Source organism: Stenella coeruleoalba, assembly GCF_951394435.1.
Source record: "Stenella coeruleoalba genome assembly, chromosome: 5".
Lineage (NCBI taxonomy): Eukaryota > Metazoa > Chordata > Mammalia > Artiodactyla > Delphinidae > Stenella > Stenella coeruleoalba.
In genome coordinates, this window is record NC_137150.1 from 21,251,663 (window position 1) to 21,274,946 (window position 23,284).

Here is a 23,284-nt window from a genome sequence, read left to right on the forward strand (position 1 = left end):
GACCAATCACAAGTAATGAAATTAAAACTGTGATTAAAAATCTTCCAACAAACAAATGTCCAGGACCAGATGGCTTCAGAGGTGAATTCTATCCAACATTTAGAGAAAAGCTAACACCAATCATTCTCAAACTCTTCCAAAAAGCTGTAGAGGAAGGAACACTCCCAAACTCATTCTACAAAGTCACCATCACCCTGACAACAAAAACAGACAAAGATACTACAAAAAAAGAAAATTACAGACCAATATCACTGATGAATATAGATTCAAAAATCCTCAACAAAATACTAGCAAACAGAATCCAACAACAAATTAAAAAGATCATACACCATGATCAAGTGTGATTTATCCTAGGGATGCAAGGATTCTTCAATATACACAAATCAATCAATGTGATCCACCACATTAAGAAACTGAAAAAGAAAAACCATATGATCATCTCAATAGATGCAGAAAAAGCTTTTGACAAAATTCAACATCCATTTATGATAAAAACTCTCCAGAAAGTAGGCACAGAGGGAAACTACCTCAACATAAAAAAGGCCATATATGACAAACCCACAGCCAACATCGTTCTCAATGTTGAAGAACTGTGGTAAAAACTGAAACCATTTCCTCTAAGATCAAGAACAAGACAAGGAGGTTCACTCTCATCACTATTATTCAACATAGTTTTGGAAGTCTCAGCCACAGCAATCAGGGAAGTAAAAGAAATAAAAGGAATCCAAATCGGAAAAGAAAAAGTAAAACTGTCACTGTTTGCAGATGACATGATATTATACATAGAGAATCCTAAAGATGCTGCCAGAAAACTACTAGAGCTTATCAATGAATTTGGTAATGTTGCAGGTTAAAAAATTAATGCACAGAAACCTCTTGCATTCCTATACACTAACAACAAAAGATCCGAAAGAGAAATTAAAGAAATAATCCCATACACCACTGCAACAAAAAGAATGAAATACCTAGGAATAAACCTACCTAAGGATGTAAAAGACCTGAATTCAGAAAACTATAAGACACTGATGAAAGAAATCAAAGGTGACACAAACATATGGAGAGATATACCATGCTCTGGATTGGAAGAATCAATACTGTGAATATGACTATACTACCCAAAGCAATCTACAAATTCAGTGCAATCCCTATAAAATTACCAATGGGATTTTTTTCAGAACTAGAACAAAAAAATCTTAAAATTTGTATGGAGACACAAAAGACCCCAAATAGCCAAAGCAACCTTGAGGGAAAAAAAACTGAGCTGGAGGAATCAGATTCCGTGACTTCAGACTTCACTACAAAGCTACAATAATCAAGACAATATGCTACTGGCACAAAAACAGAGATATAGATCAATGGAACAGAGTAGGAAGCCCAGAGATAAATACACAAACTTACAATTAATCTATGACAAAGGAAGCAAGGATATACAATGGAGAAAAAGCAGTCTCTTCAATAAGTGGTGCTGGGAAAACTGGACAGCTACATGTAAAAAGAATGAAATTAGAACACTCCCTAACACCATACACAAAAATAAACTCAAAATGGATTAAAGACCTAAATGTAAGACCAGACACTATAAAACTCTTAGAGGAAAACAAAGGAAGAACACTCTTTGACATAAATCACAGCAAGATCTTTTTTGAGCCACCTCCTAGAGTAATGGAGATAAAAATAAAAATAAACAAATGGGACCTAATGAAACTGAAAAGCTTTTGCACAGCAAAGGAAACCATAAACAAGACAAAAGGACAACCCTCAGAATGGGAGAAAATATTTGCAAATGAATCAACAGACAAAGGATTAACCTCCAAAATATATAAACAGCTCATGCAGCTCAATATTAAAAAAAACAAACAACCCAATGAAAAAATGGGCAGAAGACCTCAATAGACGTTTCTCCAAAGAAGACATACAGGTGGCCAAGAGGCACACGAAAAGCTGCTCAACATCACTAAGTATTAGAGAAATGCAAATTAAAACTACAATGAGGTATCACCTCCCACCAGTCAGAATGGCCATCACCAGAGAATCTACGAACAACAAATGCTGGAGAGGGTGTGGAGAAAAGGGAAACCTCTTGCACTGTTGGTGGGAATGTAAATTGATAGAGCCACTATAGAGAACAGTATGGAGGTACCTTAAAAAACTAAAAGTAGAATTAACATATGACCCAGCAATCCCACTACTGGGCATATACCCAGAGAAAACCATAATTCTAAAAGAGACATGCACCCCAGTGTTCATTTACAATAGCCAGCCCTATTTACAATAGCCAGGTCATGGAAGCAACCTAAATGCCCATCGACAGACGAATGGATAAAGAAGATGTGGCACATATATACAATGGAATATTACTCAGCCATATAAAGGAATGAAATTGGATCATCTGTAGAGACGTGGATGGACCTAGAGACTGTCATACAGAGTGAATTAAGTCAGAAAGAGAAAAACAAATATTGTATATTAACGCATATATGTGGAATCTAGAAAAATGGTACAGATGAACCAGTTTGCAAGGCAGAAATAGAGACAGATATAGACAACAAATGTATGGACAGCAAGGGGTGAAAGCAGGGGGTAGGAGGATTAGTGGGATGAATTGGGAGATTGGGATTGACATACATACATTAATATGTATAAAGTAGATAGCTAATTTAAAAAAAGACATAAAGTTGCTGAATGGATTAAAAAAGAGGTACGTGAGTGCACACGTGTGCACGCATGCAAACACACACACACACACACACAGTAAGTCCCCTACATTCGAACCTCCAAGCTGTGAACTTTCAAAGATACGAATGTGTGTTCACATGTCCAATCATGTAAGGTAGCTCACATGATTGGCATACATTGCCATGTGTGTGCATCCTCTACAAGTGGTTGCACTTTTGTGTACTTTAGTGTACAATACTGTATAGAGTACAGTAGTACAGTATCTTTGTTTCAAGCCCAGGATGTCAGGAAGCAAGTGTAAAAGCAGTGGTGATGTAGCTGGTACTACTGTACTTTTCAAGGTAATGTGCTGTAACATTAAAAATGTTTTCTTTATTTTTCTTTGTTTTTTAATGTATTATTGATGTGAAAAGTATTATAAACCTATTAGAGTACAGTACTATATAGCCAATTGTGTTAGTTGGGTACCTAGGCTAACTTTGTTGGACTTACGAACAAATTGGACTTATGAACACACTCTTGGAAAGAAATGTGTTCATATGTAGGGGACTTACTCTGTGTGTGTGTGTGTGTGTGTGTGTGTGTGTGTGTGTGTGTATGCTGTTGCCTATAAGAGACTCAATTCATATCTAAAAACACACACAGCCTGAAAGTGAGGGTATGGAAAGTCTTCAGTGAAATGGAAATCAAAAGAAAGCTGAAGTAGCAATACTCATATCAGACAAAAATAGGCTTTAAAACAAAGATTGTTACAAGAGACAAAGAAGGACACTACATAATGATTAAGGGATCAATCCTAGAAAAAGATATAACAAGTGTCAACATACATGCACCCAACATACATAAAGCAAATATTAACAGACATAATGGGAGAAATTGACAGTAACACAATAATATAGGACTTTAATACCCCACTTACATCAGTGTACAGATCATCTACACAGAAAATCAATAAGGAAACACTGGCTCTAAATGACACATTAGAACAGATTACCTTATATGTTCATCTGTTCTATTCATACGTGTGTGTGTGTGTGTGTGTGTGTGTGTGTGTACGTATATGTATATAAAACATTCCATCCAAAAGCAGCAGAATACACATTCTTTTCAAGTGCATATGAAACATTCTCCAGGATAGACTATATGCTAGGCCACAAAACAAGCCCAAGTAAATTCAAGAAAACTGAAATCATACCAACCTTCTTTCCTGACCACAGTGTCAAGAGACTAGAAATCAACTACAGGAAAAAAACTGCAAAAAACACAAACACGTGGATGTTAAACAATATGCTACTAAACAAAAAATGGATAACTGAAGAAATCAAAGAAGTCCAAAAATACCTGGAGACGAATAAAAAAGAAAACCCAAAGATCCAAAATCTATGGTACTCAGCAAAAGCAGTTCTAAGAGGGAAGTTTATAGCAATACAAGCAAGAAAAATCCCAAATAAACAACCTAACCTTACACCTAAAGGAACTAGAAAAGAAGAATAAACAAAACCCAATCTTAGTAGAAGGAAAGAAATCATAAAAATTAGAGCAGAAATAAATGGAACAGAGACTAAAAAAACAGAACAGATCAATAAAACTAAGAGCTGGTTTTGTGAAAAGACAAAAATTGATAAGCCAGACTCATTAAGAAAAAAAGAAGGGGGGCCAAATCAGTAAAATCAGAAATGAAAAAGGAGAAGTTATAACTGACACCACAGAAATACAAATGATCATAAGAGGTTACTATGAAGAACTATATGCCAATAAAATGGACAACCTAGAAGAAAGGGACAAATCCCAGAAATATACAATCTCCCAAAACTGAACCAGGAAGAAAAATAATATATAAAGAGACTAATTACCATAAACAAAATTGAATCAGAAAACAAAACAAAACTCCCAGCAAACAAGAATCTATGACCAGATGGCTTCAGGGTGAATTCTACCAAATATTTAAAGAAGAGTTAACACTCATACTTAAATTGCAGAGGAAATAACACTTCCAAACTCATTTTATGAGGCCAGAAATACTTTCTTTTCTAATTTTTATTTATTTTTGGCTGTGTTGGGTCTTCATTTCTGTGTGAGGGCTTTCTCTAGTTGCGGCAAGCGGGGGCCACTCTTCATTGCAGTGAGCAGGCCTCTCACTATCATGGCCTCTCTTGTTGCGGAGCACAGGCTCCAGACGCGCAGGCTCAGTAGTTGTGGCTCACGGGCCTAGTTACTCCACGGCATGTGGGATCTTCCCACACCAGGGCTCAAACCCGTGTCCCCTGCATTGGCAGGGAGGTTCTCAACCACTGCACCACCAGGGAAGCCCAAGGCCAGCAATACCTTGACACAAAAACCAAACAATGATATCACAGAAAAGCAAAATTACAGGCCAATATCAGTGATGAATGCAGATGCAAAAATCCTAAACAAAATATTTGCAAAACGAATCCAACAATACTGTGGATTGATTAGATTATATATATATATATAAAATATATATATAATATTATATATATAATATATATATAATATTATATATTGATTAGATTTATATATATGATTAGAGGGATCATATACTGTGATCAAGTTGATTTATCCCAGGGATGCAAGAATGGTTCAATATCTGCAAATCAATCAATACAGTACACCATACTAACAAATTAAAGAGTAAAGGCCATGGGGCTTCCCTGGTGTTGCAGTGGTTGGGAGTCCGCCTGCCAATGCAGGGGACACGGGTTCGTGCCCTGGTCCGGGAGGATCCCGCATGCCACGGAGTGGCTGGGCCCGTGAGCCATGGCCGCTGGACCTGCGTGTCCAGAACCTCTGCTCTGGGAAAAAAAAAAAACAAAAGAGTAAAGGCCATATGATCATCTCAATAGATGCAGACAAAGTTTTTGATAAAATTCAACATCCATTTTTGATAAAAACTCACCATAAATTGGGTACAGAGGGAACATACCTCAATATAAAAAAGACCGTATATGATAAACCCACAGGTAACATCATACTCAATGTTGAAATGCTAAAAGCATTTTCCCTAAGATCAGGTACAAGACAAGGATGCCCACTCTCACCACTTTTATTTAACATAGTATTGGAAGTCCTAACCACAGCAATCAGAGAAGAAAACGGAATCAAAATTGCAAGGGGAGAAATACAACTGTCACCGTGGATGACATGATGCTATATATAGAAAATCCTAAAGATACCACCAAATCCTAAAGATACCACTACTAGAGCTCATCAGTGAATTCAATAAAGTTGCAGTATACAAAATTAATACATAGAAATCTGTTTCATTTCTATATACTAACAATGAACTATCAGAAAAAGAAATTAAGGAAACAATCCCATTTATAATCACCTAAAAAAAATAAAATAATATACATAGGAATAGACCTACCTAAGGAGATAAGACTTACACTTGGAAAACTATAGGACACTAATGAAAGAAAATGGGGATGATACAAATAAATAGAAAGATATACTGTATTCATGGATTGGAAGAATTAATATTGTTAAAATGACTATACTATCCACGGCAATCTATAGATTCAATGCAATCCCTATCAAAAAAATGATAGCATTTTTCACAGAACTAGAACAAATATTTTAAAATTTGTATGGAACCACAAAAGACCTTGAAAAGCCAAAAAAATCTTGAGAAAGAAGAGCAGATCCAGAGTTGAGGTATAACAGTCCCTAACTTCCAACTATACTGCAAAGTCACAGTAATCAAAACAGTAAGGTACTGGCACAAAAACAGCCACATAGATCAGTGGAACAGAATAGAGAGCCCAGAAATAAAGCCATGCACTCATGGTCAATTAATTTATGTCAATGAGGCAAAAATATACAATGGAGCAAAGACAGTTTCTTTAGTAAGTGGTGCTGTGAAAATTGGGCAACTACATATAAAATTAGAACATTTTCTCACAGCATATACAAAAATAAACTCAAAATGGATTAAAGACCTAAATTTAAGACCAGAAACCAAAAATTCCTACAAGAAATCATAGGTAGAACATCCTTTGACATAAATTGTAGCAATATTTTTTTGGATCTGTGTCCTAAGGCAAAGAAAACAAAAGCAGAAATAAACAAATGGGACCTAATTAAACTTAAAAACTTTTGCACAGCAAAGGAAACCATCAACAAAACAAAAAGAACCTACTGAATGTGAGAAAATATTTGCAAATGAATGATATAACCAATAAGGGGTTAATATCCAAAATATATAGACAACTGATAAAACTCAATATCAAAAATAACAAACAACTGAATTAAAAATGGGCAAAGACCTGAATTAGACATTTTTTTCCAAAGAAGACATAGAGATGTCCAACAGGAACATGAAAAGATGCTCAACATCACCTATCATCACAGAAATGCAAATCAACACCACAATGATATATCACCTCACACTTGTCAGAATGACTATCATCAAAAAGACCACAAATAACAAATGTTGCCAGGATGGGGAGAAAAGGGAACACTTGTGCACTGTTGGTGGGAATGTAAATTGGTGCAGCCACTGTGGGAAACAGTATGGAGTTTCCTCAAAAAACTAAAAATAGAACTACCATGTGATCCAGCAATTCCACTTCTTGATATACATCTGAAAAAAACAAAAACCCTAATTTGAAAAGACACATACACCCCAATGTTCACAGCAGCATTATTTACAATAGCCAAGATATGGAAATAACCTAAGTGACCATTAACAGATGAATGGCTAAAGATGTGGTGCATATATATATATATATAATATATATATATATATATAATATATATATATATAATGGAATATTTTTGCCATTTGCAACAACATGGATGGACCTGGAGGGTTTTATGCTCAGTGAAATAAGTCAGACTAGAGAAAGACAAATACTGTATGCTATCCCTTAACATGAAATCTAAAAAATAAAACAAATGAATGACTGTAACATAAAATAAATAACACTAGCAAACTAGGACTAGATGAGCATTTCCTTAACTAGATTAATATATCTACCACAATCTCACAGAAAATATCAAATATCACCTTAATGATGAAGCTTTAAGAACTTTCTGTGAAAAACTGTAAAAAATGAAGATTCCTAGTATCATATTTCTATTCAACATTGTTTTGAAGTTCCCTAAAAAATATGACATAAAAAGATTTTGTAAGAAGTTATAAGAAACAAAATAAACATTATTTGCAGAATATATGATAATTTACATAGAAAACCCAAAAGAAAGTGAAGATAAATTAGTAGTATGAATAAGAGTTCAGTGAAGTTAAACAAGATTAATAAACAAATACTAATTGTAATTACACTATGAAGAAATAATTAGAGAAGGGAGCTTCAAGATGGCAGAAGAGTAAGACGCAGAGCTCACCTTCCTCCCCACAAATACATCAGAAATACATCTACATGTGGAACAGAACACCAACTGAACGCTGGCAGAAGACCTCAGACCTCCCAAAAGGCAAGAAACTCCCCACGTACCTGGGTAGGGCAAAAAAAAAAAGAAAAATCAGAGACAAAAGAATAGGGACAGGACCTGCAGCAGTGGGATGGAGCTGTGAAGGAGGAAAGGTTTCCACACACTAGGAAGCCCCTTCGCGGGCGGAGACGGTGGGTGGCGGACGGGGGAGCTTTGGAGCCACGGAGGAGAGCACAGCAACAGGGGTGCAGAGGGCAAAGCGGAGAGATTCTCCCATGGAGGATCAGTGCCGACTGGCACTCACCAGCCCTGGCTCAGCCGCCAGGGTGGGCGGGGGCTGGGAGACAAGGCTCCGGCTTCGGAGGTCGGATCCCGGGGAGAGGACTGGGGTTGGTGGCGTGAACACAGCCTCCAGGAGGTTAGTGCGCCACAGCTAGCCGGAAGGGAGTCTGGGAAAGTCTGGAGCTGCCGAAGAGGCAAGAGACTTTTTCTTGCCTCTTTGATTCCTGGTGTGCGAGGAGAGGGGATTAAGAGCACCGCTTAAAGGAGCTCCAGACCTATAACCTACAACCTATAATAAAAAACAATATAAAAAAGAATATATATGTATGTATAATTGAATCACCCTGCTGTACACCAGACTCTAACACAACATTGTAAATCAACTATATTTCAATTAAAAAAAGGCAATAAAAGACAGCCTAGATAAATATGGAGATATGTATCATGTAATGAAGAAATCTTTGTAAGACAGAAACAACTTTACTATCAAAGTTATTCTATACATTCCTGATGGACCACACACAGGCACTTAAAGCCCAGGGAAAGAAGGGGACACCTGGAAGCAGATGAACCAAGGACACCAAGGTAAAACTTACCTATTTCACTATTTTGTTCTGACAAAAATCCATGTTGATAATTCACAGAATGATTTTAATTTTTGAAATTTTTTCTGCAATCTCTATTTCTATGGACAAGAGTCTCAAGCTCAACAATGTTCTTAGTTGTAATATCTTGTCTGAGGGGGGAAAAAGATTGAAATTCTAGGAAAAGTGAATAGAGGACTCAGAGGAAAGCAATGCTATTAAGATCTCAAATTTAAGAGCTTTGAATTCTCTTACACATAATTTTCTTAAAAGCCTGCCTAATTTTACTTTTATTGTAGTCATCACCTTCAGACACTGATTATTTTGGAGAAGCAATCACAGAAACCTGAAAAATCAAAGTCTGATGAGAATCTCTAAATAAATTACGTTTCGGAAGCCCAACTCTAATGAGCAAGGAGTTTTCAACATAACAACACAAATTTTGTGTTTCTTCTCTACTGAGAAGGTGATGCACATATTAAAAACAGATGGATGGTTAAATAAAGAAAAATAATTGGGCTCAGAGAAGTCACTATCGGGTGAGTTAAAATGACATACAAATACAGATGAAAAGCAAGGGAGAAAGAGAAAACATGGGCTAAAAGAATTTAAAATAATTACTTAATGTTTGCTTATAAAATCTTGCCATTAAAATAGTTTAGTTTTATATATTTATGTCCAGCATGTGAGTGGCTTCATTTTCGTACATTTGAATACTTGATCAAAGATACTCTATTTATTATTATTTTCCCAATTTGCTAGCTAATAGCTAGTTGTCTCAATACCTCTTACTAAGTAGTTTGTCTTTTCCCATTAATTTTAACACAAATTTTATATGTATGTCTTTTGGCTCCTCTGTCAAATCTCTAGATATTGGAGTTGTTCAGGTCTTAATTATGGATCCCCTTCACTTTGCTTTCTAGGTGTAGGCATTTTCAGGGCTTCTATGCTGACCACTGACAAATTCACATCTCCAGGACAGATCTTTGACTGCCAGATGGGACACATCCAACTTTCTACTATACATCTCTACATATCAAAATGCAACCCCTTATTTTACCCACAGAACATCGTTCCTCCTCTGGTATTCCTCTAGTTCAGAAATTAGCAGCACCATATATGCAGTATTTCAAGCTAGAAATTGAGAGAACTCATCCTTGAGGAAACCTTTTCCCAAAGGCTCTTACTCCTTCTCATCCAACCCTTCAGTTCAAGCTCTGTGCTCTGCCTGAGACTTATATAGACACAGTAAATAATGACTATCTCCTAAATAACGTACAATTATCCACTTTTTTTTTAACAAGTCATGTCATTTCTTCACATAACAGCTGGACCTCTGAAAAGTCAATGCTGGACTAAGTATCCTAGTTTGCCAGAATAACTATTCTTTTATTCACCACCAATGAGGTGTTTCTTAAAAATACCCAAGGCAAGCTATACAGAGTAACTAAGTTAAATGGGGTCTTTGTTTTAGGAAAAAGTACAGGGCACATATAATCAACTGACGTTATTTTCTTATATAATTTTTATAACCACCCTCTCAGGTACTAGATATTTTTAACCCATTTCACAGACCTGAAATTTGAAACATAAAACAATTAGCTAACTTCTCAAAGTCTGTTGTCTGACTACATAATTGGCCTTTTTCCACAATGCTGTGCTGTCTCCCCTTAAGAGCTTTCTCAAGAATCAATGAAGGGCAGCTTTTTATTCAAGACAGTGGAGGAGTAAGAGCTGGAGATCACCCTCCTCCCCACAGATACACCAGAAATACATCTACATGTAGGACAACTCCTATAGAACACCTACTGAATACTGGCAGAAGACCTCAGACTTCCCAAAAGGCACAAAAATCCCCATGTACCTGGGTAGGGCAAAAGAAAAGAGAAAAAACAGAGACAAAAGAATAGGAATGGGACCCACACCTTGGGGAGGGAGCTGTGAAGGAGGAAAAGTTTCCACACACGAGGAAGCCCCTTCACTGGCAGGGACATGGGGTGGGTGGAGGGAAAGCTTTGGAGCCATGAAGGAGAGCACAGCAACAGGGATGCAGAGGGCAAAGCAGAGAGATTCCTGCACAGAGGATCAGTGCCAACCAGCACTCACCAACCTGAGATGATGGCCTGCTTGCTCCCCGGGGCAGGTAGGGGCTGGGAACTGAGGCTCTGGCTTCGGTGGTCAGACCCCAGGGAGAGGACTAGGGTTGGCTGCATAAAGACAGCCTGAAGGGGGCTAGTGTACCACAGCTAGCCGGGAGGGAGTCCAGGAAAAAGTGTGGACATGACAAAGAGGCAAGAGACCATTGTTTTGGGGTGCGTGAAGAGAGGGATTCCTTCCCCGTGTACCCACAGAAGGCAGAGCACCGCCTAAGTGAGCTCCAGAGACGGATGTGAGCCTTGGCTATCAGCTCAGACCCCAGAGATGGGCATGAACCACTAACTCCACCACTGCTGCCACCAAGAATCCTGTGTGCAAGCACAGGTCACTACCCACACCCCCCTCAGGAGCCTGTGCAGCCCACCACTGCCAGGGTCCCATGATCCAGGGACAACTTCCCCAGGAGAAAACACGCCGTGACTCAGGCTGTTGTAATGTTACACTGGCCAGCCGCAGGTTCGCCCCAGATTCCAATTATGACTACCGTACCCCTCCCTCTCCCCAACCTGAATGAGCAAGAGAGCCCTAATCAGCTGCTGGTCTAACCCCTCCTGTCAGGGCAGGGAACGGCTCCTGAGGATGGCCTACACACAGAGATGGGGCCAAAACGAAAGCTGAACGGCAGTAGCTGTGCAAACAAAGAAGAGAAAGGGAAATCTCTCCCAGCAGCCTCAGTAGCAGCGGATTAAATCCCCACAGTCAACTTGATAAACGCTGCCTCTGAAGAATACCTGAATAGACAACAAATGTTCCCCAAATTGAGGCGGTGGGCTTTGGGAGCAACTGTAGACTTGGGGTTTGCTTTCTGTGTCTAATTTGTTTCTGGTTTTATGTTTATCTTAGTTTAGTTTTTAGTGCTCACTATCATTGGTGGATTTGTTTATTGGTTTGGTGGCTCTCCTCTTTTATTGTTTTTAATTTCTTTTTAATTTTTTAAATGTTTTTCCCTTTTCTTTTTTTAATTTTTAAAATTTATTTTATTTTTTCTCTTTCTGTGAGTGTGCATGTGTGTGTTTCTTTGTGTGCTTTCCTCTGTTTAGGTTTGCTTTTGCCATTTCTCCTAGGGTTCTGTCTCTTCTATTTTTTTTTTACTAACTTCCTTTTCTTCTGATCCGTGGGGTGCGCAGGGTCTTGGTGCTCCAGCTGGGTGTCAGGCCTGAGCCTCCAAGGTGGGAGGGCTGAATCCAGGACATTGAACCACCAGAAACCTCCCAGCCCCAAGAAATACTAATTGGAAAGAGCTCTCCCAGAGATCTTCATCTCAGCACTAAGACTTAGTTCCACCCAACGGTCACCAAGCTCCAGTGCTGGATGCCCCAGGACAGGAACACAATGCCACTCACTAGCAGAGAGGCTGCCTAAAGTCATACTAACTTCACAGAAAATCCAAAACACACCACCGGATGCAGTCCTGCTCACCAAAGAGACACGATCCAGCCCCACCCACTAGAACACAGGCACCAGTCCCCTCCACCAGGAAGCCTACACAACCCACTGAACCAACATTACCCACTGGGGGCAGACAACAAAAACAACAGAAACTACAAACTTGCAACCTGTGAAAAGGAGACCCCAAACACAGTAAGTTAAGGAAAATGAGAAGACGGAGAAATATGCAGGAGATGAAGGAGCAAGGTAAAAACCCACCAGACCTAACAAATGAAGATGAAATAGGCAGTCTACCTGAAAAAGAATTCAGAGTAATGATGGTAAACATGGTCGAAAATCTTGGAAACAGAATGGAGAAAATAAAAGAAACGTTTAACAAGGACCTAGAAAAACTAAAGAGCAAAAAAACGATGATGAAGAACACAATAAATGAAATTAAAAGTACTCCAGAAGGAATCAATAGCAGAATAACTGAGGCAGAAAAAGAGATAAGTGATCTGGAATTTAAAATAGTAGAAATAAACACTGAGGAGCAGACTGAAGATAAAAGAATGAAAAGAATTGAGGACAGTCTCAGAAACTTCTGGGACAACATTATATACACCAACATTTGAAATATAGGGGCTCCAGAAGAAGAAGAGAAAAAGAAAGGGACTAAGAAAATATTTCAAGAGATTAGAGTTGAAAACTTCCCAAACATGGGAAAGGAAATAGTCAATCAAGTCCAGGAAGTGCAGAGAGTCCCATACAGGATAAATCCAAGAAGAAAGACATCAAAACACATATTAATCAAACTATTAAAAATTAAATACAAACAAGAAACACTAAAACCAGCAAGGGAAAAGCAACAAATAACAAACAAGGGAGTACCCATAAGGTTAACAGCTGCTCTTTCAGCAAAAACTCTGCAAGCCAGAAAGGACTGCCAGGACATATTTAAAGTGATAAAAGGGAAAAAACTACAACCAAGATTACTCTACCCAGCAAGGATCTCATTCAGATTTGACGGGGAAATTAAAACCTTTACAGAGAAGAAAATGTTAAGAGATTCAGCAACACCAAAACAGCTTTACAACAAATGCTAAAGGAACTTCTCTAGGCAGGAAACAAAAGAGAAGGAAAAGACCTATAATAACAAACCCTAAACAATTAAGAAAAATTTAATAGGAACATACATATTGATCATTACCTTAAATGTAAATGGATTAAATGCTCCATCCAAAAGACACAGACTGGCTGAATGGATACAAAAACAAGACCAATATATATGCTGTCTACAAGAGATCCACTTCAGACCTAGGGACAGGTATAGTCTTAAAGTGAGGGGATGGAAAAGATATTCCATGCAAATGGAAATCAAAAGAAAGCTGAAGTAGCAATTCTAATATCAGACAAAATAGACTTTAAAATAAAGACTTTTACAAGAGACAAAGAAGGACACTACATAATGATCAAGGGATCAATCCAAGAAGAAGATATAACAATTGAAAATATTTATGCACTCAACATAGGAGCTCCCCAATACATAAGGCAAATGCTAACAGCCATAAAAGGGGAAATCGACAGTAACACAATAATAGTAGGGGACTTTAACACCCCACTTTCACCAATGGACAGATCATCCAAAATAAAAACAAAGAAGGAAACACAGGCTTTAAAAGACACATTAGACCACATAGACTTAATTGATATTTATAGGACATTCCATCCCAAAACAACAGAATACACTTTCTTCTCCAGTGCTCATGGAACATTCTCCAGGACAGATCATATCTTGGGTCACAAATCAAGCCTAGGTAAATTTAAGAAAATTGAAATCATATCAAGTATCTTTTCCAACCACAGTGCTATGAGACTAGATATCAATTACAGGAAAAAAATCTGTAAAAAATACAAACCCATGGAGCCTAAACAACACACTACTAAATAACCAAGAGATCACTGAAGAAATCAAAGAGGAAATCAAAAAATACCTAGAAACAAATGACAATGAAAACACAACAACCCAAAACCTATGGGATGCAGCAAAAGCAGTTCTAAGAGGGAAGTTTATGGCAATACAATCCAACCTCAAGAAACAAGAAAAATCTCAAATAAACAACCTAACCTTACACCTAAAGCAATTAGAGAAAGAAGAACAAAACAAAACCCCAAGTTAGCAGAAGGAAAGAAATCATAAAGATCAGATCAGAAATAAATGAAAAAGAAATGAAGGAAACAGTAGCAAAGATCAATAAAACTAAAAGCTGTTTCTATGAGAACACAAACAAAATTGATAAACCATTAGGCAGACTCTTCAAGAAAGAAAGGGAGAAGACAAATCAACAGAATTAGAAATGATAAAGGAGAAGTAACAACTGACACTGCAGAAATACAAAGGATCATGAGAGACTACTACAGGCAACTATATGTCAATAAAATGGACAACCTGGGAGAAATGGACAAATTCTTAGGAAAGTACAACCTCCCAAGACTATTGCAGGAAGAAAAAGAAAATATGAACAGAACAATCACAAGCACTGAAATTGAAACTGTGATTAAAAATCTTCCAACAAACAAAAGCCCAGGACCCATGGCTTCACAGGTGAATTCCATCCAACATTTAGAGAACAGCTAACACCAATCCTTCTCAAACTCTCCCAAAATATAGTACTGGGAGGAACACTCCCAAACTCATTCTACAAGGCCACAATCACCCATATACCAAAACCAGACAATGAGGTCAAAAGAAAGAAAACTACAAGCCAATATCACTGATGAATATAGATGCAAAAATCCTCAACAAAATACTAGCAAACAGAATCCAACAACATATAAAAAGGATCATACACCATGCTCAAGTGGGATTTATCCCAGGAATGCAAGGATTCTTCAATATATGCAAATCAATCAATGTGATACACCATATTAACAAATTGAAGGATAAAAACCATATGATCATCTCAATAGATGCAGAGAAAGCTTTCAGCAAAATTCAACAACGATTTATGATAAAAACTCTCCAGAAAGTAGGCAGAGTGGGAACCTACCTCAACATAATAAAGGCCATATGTGACAAACCCACTGCCGACGTAGTTCTCAATGGTGAAAAACTGAAACCATTTCCTCTAAGATAAGGAAGAAGACAAGGTTGACCACCCTCACCACTATTATTCAAAATACTTTCGGAAGTTTTATCCATGGCAATCAGAGAAGAAAAAGAAATAAAAGGAATCCAAATCGGAAAAGAAGAAGTAAAACTGTCACTGTTTACAGATGACATACTATACATAGAGAATCCTAAAGATGCTACCAGAAAGCTACTAGAGCTAATCAATGAATTTGGTAAAGTAGCAGGATACAAAATTAATGCACAGAAATCTCTCGCATTCCTATACACTAATGACGAAAAATCTGAAAGAGAAATTAAGGAAACACTCTCATTTACCATTGCAACAAAAAGAATAAAATACCTAGGAATAAACCTTCCTAAGGAGACAAAAGACCTGTAGGCAGGAAACAATAAGACACTGATGAAAGAAATTAAAGATGATACAAACAGATGGAGAGATATGCCACATTCTTGGATTGGAAGAATCAACATTGTGAAAGTGACTATACTAGCCAAAGTAATCTACAGATTCAATGCAATCCCTATCAAATTATGAATGGCATTTTTCACAGAACTAGAACAAAAAATTTCAATTTGTATGGAAATACAAAACACCACAAATAGCCAAAGCAATCTTGAGAACGAAAAACGGAGCTGGAGGAATCAGACCCCTGACTTCAGACTATACTACAAAGCTACAGTAATCAAGACAGTATGATAATGGCAAAAAACAGAAATACAGATCAAGGAACAGGATAGAAAGCCCAAAGATAAACCCATGCACATATGGCCACCTTATTTTTGATAAAGGAGGCAAGAATATACAATGGAGAAAAGACAGCCTCTTTAATAAGTGGTGCTGGGAAAACTAGACTGCTACGTGTAAAAGACTGAATTAGAACACTCCCTAAAACCATACACAAAAATAAACTCAAAATGGATTAAAGACCTAAATGTAAGGCCAAACACTATAAAACTCTTAGAGGAAAACATAGGCAAAACACTCTATGACATAAATCACAGCAAGATCCTTTTTGACCCACCTCCTAAAGAAATGGAAATAAAAACAAAAATAAACAAATGGGATCTAATGAAACTTAAAAGCTTTTGCACAGCAAAGGAAACCATAAACCAGATGAAAAGACAACTCTCAGAATGGGAGAAAATATTGGCTAATGAAGCAACTCACAAAGGATTAATCTCCAAATTATACAAGCACCTCATGTAGCTCAGTATCAAAAAAACAAAAAACCCAATCTAAAAATGGGCGGAAGACCTAAATAAACATTTCTCCAAATAAGATATACAGATTACCAATAAACACGTGAAAGGGTGTTCAATATCACTAATGATTAGAGAAATGCAAATCAAACCCACAATGAGGTATCACCTCACACTGGTCAGAATGGCCATCAACAAAAAATCTACAAACAATAAATGCTGGAGAGGTGTGTAGAAAAGGGAACCCTCTTGCACTGTTGGTGGGAATTTGAATTGACACAGACCCTACGGAGAACAGTATGGAGTTTCCTTAAAAAACTAAAAATAGAACCACCGTATTACCCAGCAATCTCACTACTGGGCATATACCCTGAGACAACCATAATTCAAAAAGAGACATGCACCACAATGTTCACTGCAGCACTATTTACAATAGCCAGGACATGGAAGCAACCTAAGTGTCCACTGACAGATGAATGGATAAAGAAGATGTGGCACATATGTACAGTGGAATATTACTCAGCCATAAAAAGAAACGAAATTGACTTATTTGTAGTGAGGTTGATGGACCTCGAGTCTGTCATACAGGGTGAAGTAAGTCAGAAAGAGAAAAACAAATACCATGCTAACACATATATTTGGAATCTAAAAAAAAAATGGTTCTGATGAACCTAGGAAAGGACAGGAATAAAGATGCAGTCGTAGAGGATGGACTTAAGGACATGGGGAGGGAGAAGGGTAAGCTGGGACAAAGTGAGAGAGTGGCATTTACATAAATACACCGGCAAATGTAAAACAGAAAGCTAGCAGGAAGCAGCTGCATAGCAAAGGGAGATCAGCTCGATGCTTTGTGATCACCTAGACGAGTGGGATAGGGATGAAGGGAGGGAGGCCCAAGAGCGAGGGGACATGGGGATATATGTACACATACAGCTGATTCACTTTATTATACAGCAGAAACTAACACACCATTGTAAAGCAATTATACTCCAATAAAGATGTTAAAAAATAAAAAAAAGAAGAATCAGTGAAGAATTAGAAATATCCTTTCTTCAAAATCTCCCGGCTGAGCCAAGGTCTAAATTTCCTGTGGAGATCTTACCACGGGCAATGTCACCAAAGCTTCACAACTTTAACTACCGCTTCAGTGAACTACCTGTTCATCCAATTCCTGCACATCTACTTTAACACAAAACAATTTAGAAGTTAATAAAGATAAGAACTCTTCTCATTATAGTCTCTGTCGTCTCAAGCTGCTTTCCCATAGTTCATGAATACACGAAATTCAAAATGCCAGTCTCCAAGTTTTCAATATAATTTTAATGGCAGTGAAACTTTTACAGAGGTTATTTTGCCACAGTGGTTAAACATTTTTGTTAAATACTGCTATTTTACAGCAAGAAATAAGCATTAACTGACATATGAGTATGTAGCCTGAAATTTTATGTACCCAAGGAAAATGTTCAGAAATAGTTTTCTTATTCTTTGCTAAATTGCAAACCTACAGATTTCTGACCCTTGTGAAATGCTGGATAGATGGAGCATTATTTACCAAGATGGAGAAAGGAAATGAAGGCAGAAGATTTGGGAAGGTGGGGTGGTGGGATGAAGATAAGGTTTTCTTTTCTGACTCTAACTTGCTTTCCACTGCTTTTGCTGTTTTCGCTAGTGTGTCAGAGCGCAGTTTCCCAAAATTTCCCAAAATAAGAACGACTTGGGTCTTTTTAAAAATCCAGAGTTCTAGGTATTTTCCTTGGAAATTCTGACTCTGTGTTCTGAAATGGGACTTGAAGAACCTGTATTTTTAACAGCATGTTGAGAGGTTATTTATTACCAAAAAGACAATTGTGAAATATTTAGTAGACCATCCAGGAGCTACATAATTAACATTAATAAGTAGGTTATTTCTGTAAGGGGAGGGGATTTTTTTGAAAGCTAGTTAAACGTATCCTCTATTAAAAGGATAGAATTTAGTGCTTTAGAGCTTTTTAATGAATATTTTAAAATATATTTTGCTGAAATGGCAAAAATACTTTAATTCATTTAGAGTTAGCATTATAGCCTCAGAATGACTTCTGAGTTGGCTTTTTAGAAACCTTCAGATCATGTTCCAAAATTTACCTTTGATGTCTATGAAACTTCAGAAAAGCACTATTAAAATATACACGGAAAAAGTAATAATATCAAAAAATATCAAAGTAACTCTTACAAATAAACAAGAAAAAAAGATAAACAATCTAACCTAATAGAAAAAAGAGGGTATATAAAAAGAGGAAAATTTAATGACCACTACAAATGAAAAGATGTTCTAATGCATTAGTAACTAAAGAGATGCAACTTAAAATCACATGAAGTTCCAATTTTCATTCATTTGCTTGGCAACTTTAAAGTAATAATACCAACTGTTGACAAGGAATAAATTTGTTGTACCAATCCACAGAGTAATTCAATGATATCCAGTAAGGTTAGGGTGACTTATAAATTATATTATCAAACTGTGACTTTTTAAAAGTAAAACAGTATACTAAAACATATAAAATTTTGTAATATTTAGTATACTTATTTACTGACTGACAAATTATTTTTTATTACATTGATGGACCTATAAATAGTTCTGTTCAAAATTGTTTTCAAAAATGAAATTCTTCAAAAATTTTAAACTGTAATTGAAGCAAAATGGAAAAATAACTTATTTATATTTCTTATTTACACATTAAAAATAGCAAAGGGACTTCCCTGGTGGTGCAGTGGTTAAGAATGCACCTGCCAACACAAGGGACACTGGTTCGAGCCCTGGTCTGGGAAGATCCCACATGCTGTGGAGCAACTAAGCCTGTGCACCACAACTACTGAGCCTGCACTCTAGAGCCTGTGAGCCACAACTACTGAAGCCTGCGCCCCTAGAGCCTGTGCTCCACAACAAGAGAAGCCCCCGCAGTGATAACTCCATGCACTGCAAAGAAGAGTAGCTCCCGCATGCTGCAACTAGAGAAGGTCCGCGCACAGCAACAAAGACCCAATACAGCCATAAATAAATAAATAAAAATAGCAAACAGTATAATTATTCTGGGAAATATTTATATACTTAAAGCAGTTTGTTAGTCATAATTATATCTGGTTATTTTCTGAAAAATGTACTTCTCATAATAAAGTTGATTATTGATTTTTAATAAAATTATCTGCAATCTTTTCCAAAGTTGATTCCAAAGGTGTTGTCACCACCAAAAGTTATCATCAGAGCTTAGCTTTTTAACTGAATTTTATAAAACATTCATAACATTGCCAAATGTTTAATTTCTAGCAGAATAAACTTCCAAAAGCTTTATCTTGGTTCCATTAATTGGATGCTCAATTGAACCATATTTAGATCTAATTTTCTACATGAAACATCTAAATGGCATTATTCAACTGTTTGTGATTTTTCTCTGCTGCTAATGGAGCTAACATATTAACAGCTCTTGCTGCATATTTCGTTAAGTACTGAAAAGATCTGGAATAAAAAATGAATACAATTTAAATAAGAAAGCAGTAATTTGATCTAAATGAAAAGCCATGCTTCTCAGACTGGTATGCTTGCATACTTTCTCCAAATTCACAAATGAAACATATGAAAAGGACATCTTCAGGCAGTTTTCTTAGTGTAATTGTTAACTTTTGAAATACCAGCTAATATTTTGTCCTCAGATTTGTATTTCAAGAGATCAGTGTTAACCTTTATGAGCCCAATAGTGGATAGAAAACACCAATGGATATATTGTACAGGTTTTATGGATGCCATAATCTTCCTTGAAAGGAAAATTCAGTACTTACTTTTTAATTAAACACACTTTTATAAGCTCACTGCTGAAGCATTATTTCAAAGTAAGTGATCAATAAATACATAGCTGGAGGTGTCTGAGGGATGACAAAACCACTCTAGCAGGACCAAGTAACCACTCTCTGTGTGCTCAGCTTCTATTCTCTGCACATTAGTCACATGTACCTAAGCTCTTAGTTCCTTTGTTTTCTCCAACCTCAACATATGGTGGCCTGCCAGTTTCATTTAAGTGGACAGGATGAAAAATCGTGTCCAACGCTTACCCCACCATCATGCAAGATTGGAAGGAGTTAGCTGTCCCTAGCCACTGCTGACCCACTGCATATTGTTTTATCAATCATCAACACTGCATGCTACCCTTGAAAGGGAGGTACTAGCCATGTTTTGTTTGAAGTGGGTCAGGAAAATAAAGTCAATTTTCAGATTTAACCCCCTATGACATTAAACTCTTAACATTTCATTTGTCTCACATTTTTGTACAGCCATGACTAAAGCTGGAGGTATTAGACAAAATGGACATTTAACAAATCCATGCTAGTTTTTAATCAATTCAATTGATTATAATACTTCATTAAAAAGAAAAATTCAGGACAGATGCTAAATTGATCAGGATGTATGGACAAGAATAGTAGAGTGGCACTCATGTGAACAAATGAGGATGTCTGGTCTCCCCAGGATTGAAACTGTGCACACACTGCAACCCAGTTATTCCCCTTCTATATATTCATTAGAAACTCTTACACATGTGTACCTAAAGTATAGAGAAGGGTTTTCATTATAGCATTTTGGATAAATACATTATGGAACATGACAGAATACAGCAGACTGGGATCTATAGTATCAATGTGGGTAACTCTCAACGAGAATAAGTGGGAAGAAATAATATTCACATGAATATTAAAAACTCACAGTAGGGCTTCCCTGGTGGCGCAGTGGTTGAGAGTCCCCCTGCCGGTGCAGGGGACGCGGGTTCGTGCCCCGGTCTGGGAGGATCCCACGTGCCGCGGAGCGGCTGGGCCCGTGAGCCATGGCAGCTGAGCCTGCGCGTCCGGAGCCTGTGCTCCGCAGCGGAAGAGGCCGCAGCGGTGAGAGGCCCGCGTACTGAAAAAAGAAAAACAAACTCACAGTACACTAGTAAGTGTTATATATAAACATATATATTCTAATGAAACTTTAAAATCATAAAGGTAAACATCAGGCTCATAATAATTGCACCTCTGTACAGGGAGAAAAGGAAATGAACCTGAGGTGTACTCCAATTATAAGGGAGTGTAATATAAATGGAACAGGGTATGCGTTAATAGTGATCATTTCTGGTTGGAGTTAAATAGGTATTTCTTATTTTATTTAGTATATTATTTTTTTCAAATTTCACTCAAAATCAAAATAATATCATAAGGAACAATATTCAGTTTAACTTGGAATCACCTTGTTACATACTTACTTTGCCTACAAAATTCCCTGCCTCCCTCCTTGCCACCTCTAAGGGATTCAAAAAGGAAGTATGATTTCTATGTATAAAATAGATAGCTAATGAGAACCTACTGTACAGCACAGGGAACTCTACTCGGTACTCTGTGGTGACCTAAATGGGAAGGAAATCCAAAAAAGAGGGGATATATCTATACATATGGCTGTACAACAGAAAGTGTACAACACTTTGCTGTACAACAGAAACTGACACAACAGTGTAAGGCAACTATATTCCAATAAAAAAAAATAAGATAAGTATGGAAAATGTGGTACTTTATTAAACTTTTTATAAATATACAATCAAATATATAACCAGCACATCACTGTTCTTGACACATTATCCATATACAATCACAGAGTATGAGGACAGAGAAGAATATGTGCGGAATTTGACTTCTGAATAAAGGAAATCATGCTCATGTTTAACTATCTACAGTATATATTCTTAAAAGAGATAAATAACATTTCAGAACTGACATTATTACAATGAGAAATGATTGAAACATGCTAATAAAATCTATATAAGCTTTAAGGAAACAATGAATACTTGTCTAACTGTCTTTTAATGTATAAAAGATGGGAACAGCTACCTTCATGCAAATTAACTAGACTTTAGTTGCACTAATTAAGAAAACTACAGCTTAGTCAATCAAAGGTAGTAGATTAGTTACAATGGATGTCAAAATCATTCTTTATTAAATTAGGTTTAGAAACATATCTAGCTTGAAAATACATAGAAAAAAGTTTGGTTGTGCAGATTAGTATGATTTCAGTGGAACATGTATCATCTTAAAAATCTGATAAGGGGCTTCCCTGGTGGCACAGTGGTTGAGAGTCCACCTGCCGATGCATGGGACACGGGTTCGTGCCCCTGTCCGGGAAGATCCCATATGCCGCGGAGAGGCTGGGCCTGTGAGCCATGGCCGCTGGGCCTGCGCATCCAGAGCCTGTGCTCCGCAAAGGGAGAGGCCACAACAGTGAGAGGCCCGCAAAAAAAAACAAAAACAAAAAAATCTGATAAGAACTTTCCAATCCATAAAACACTGTAAGAGAAAACTGTGAGTCAGGCTAGACACACATTTCAAAGAGCTGATGAGATTGCAAATCACTTATGCCTCACTCTCGAATTACTTTGATAATGTTCAGCACTTGCAGAGTGTTTTCTAGCTTCAAAGAGCC

General features: G+C 37.2%; 1 long non-coding RNA gene across 1 annotated transcript in view; it reads right to left on the reverse strand.

The window, feature by feature from the left end:
• Window positions 1-23,284, reverse strand: part of LOC307187232 — a 150,248-nt gene that overhangs the window by 70,147 nt on the left and 56,817 nt on the right. The window contains exon 3 of the long non-coding RNA XR_013828560.1: window positions 21,542-21,733. This is a non-coding gene — a long non-coding RNA (uncharacterized lncRNA). The remainder of the gene's footprint in view (window positions 1-21,541; window positions 21,734-23,284) is intronic.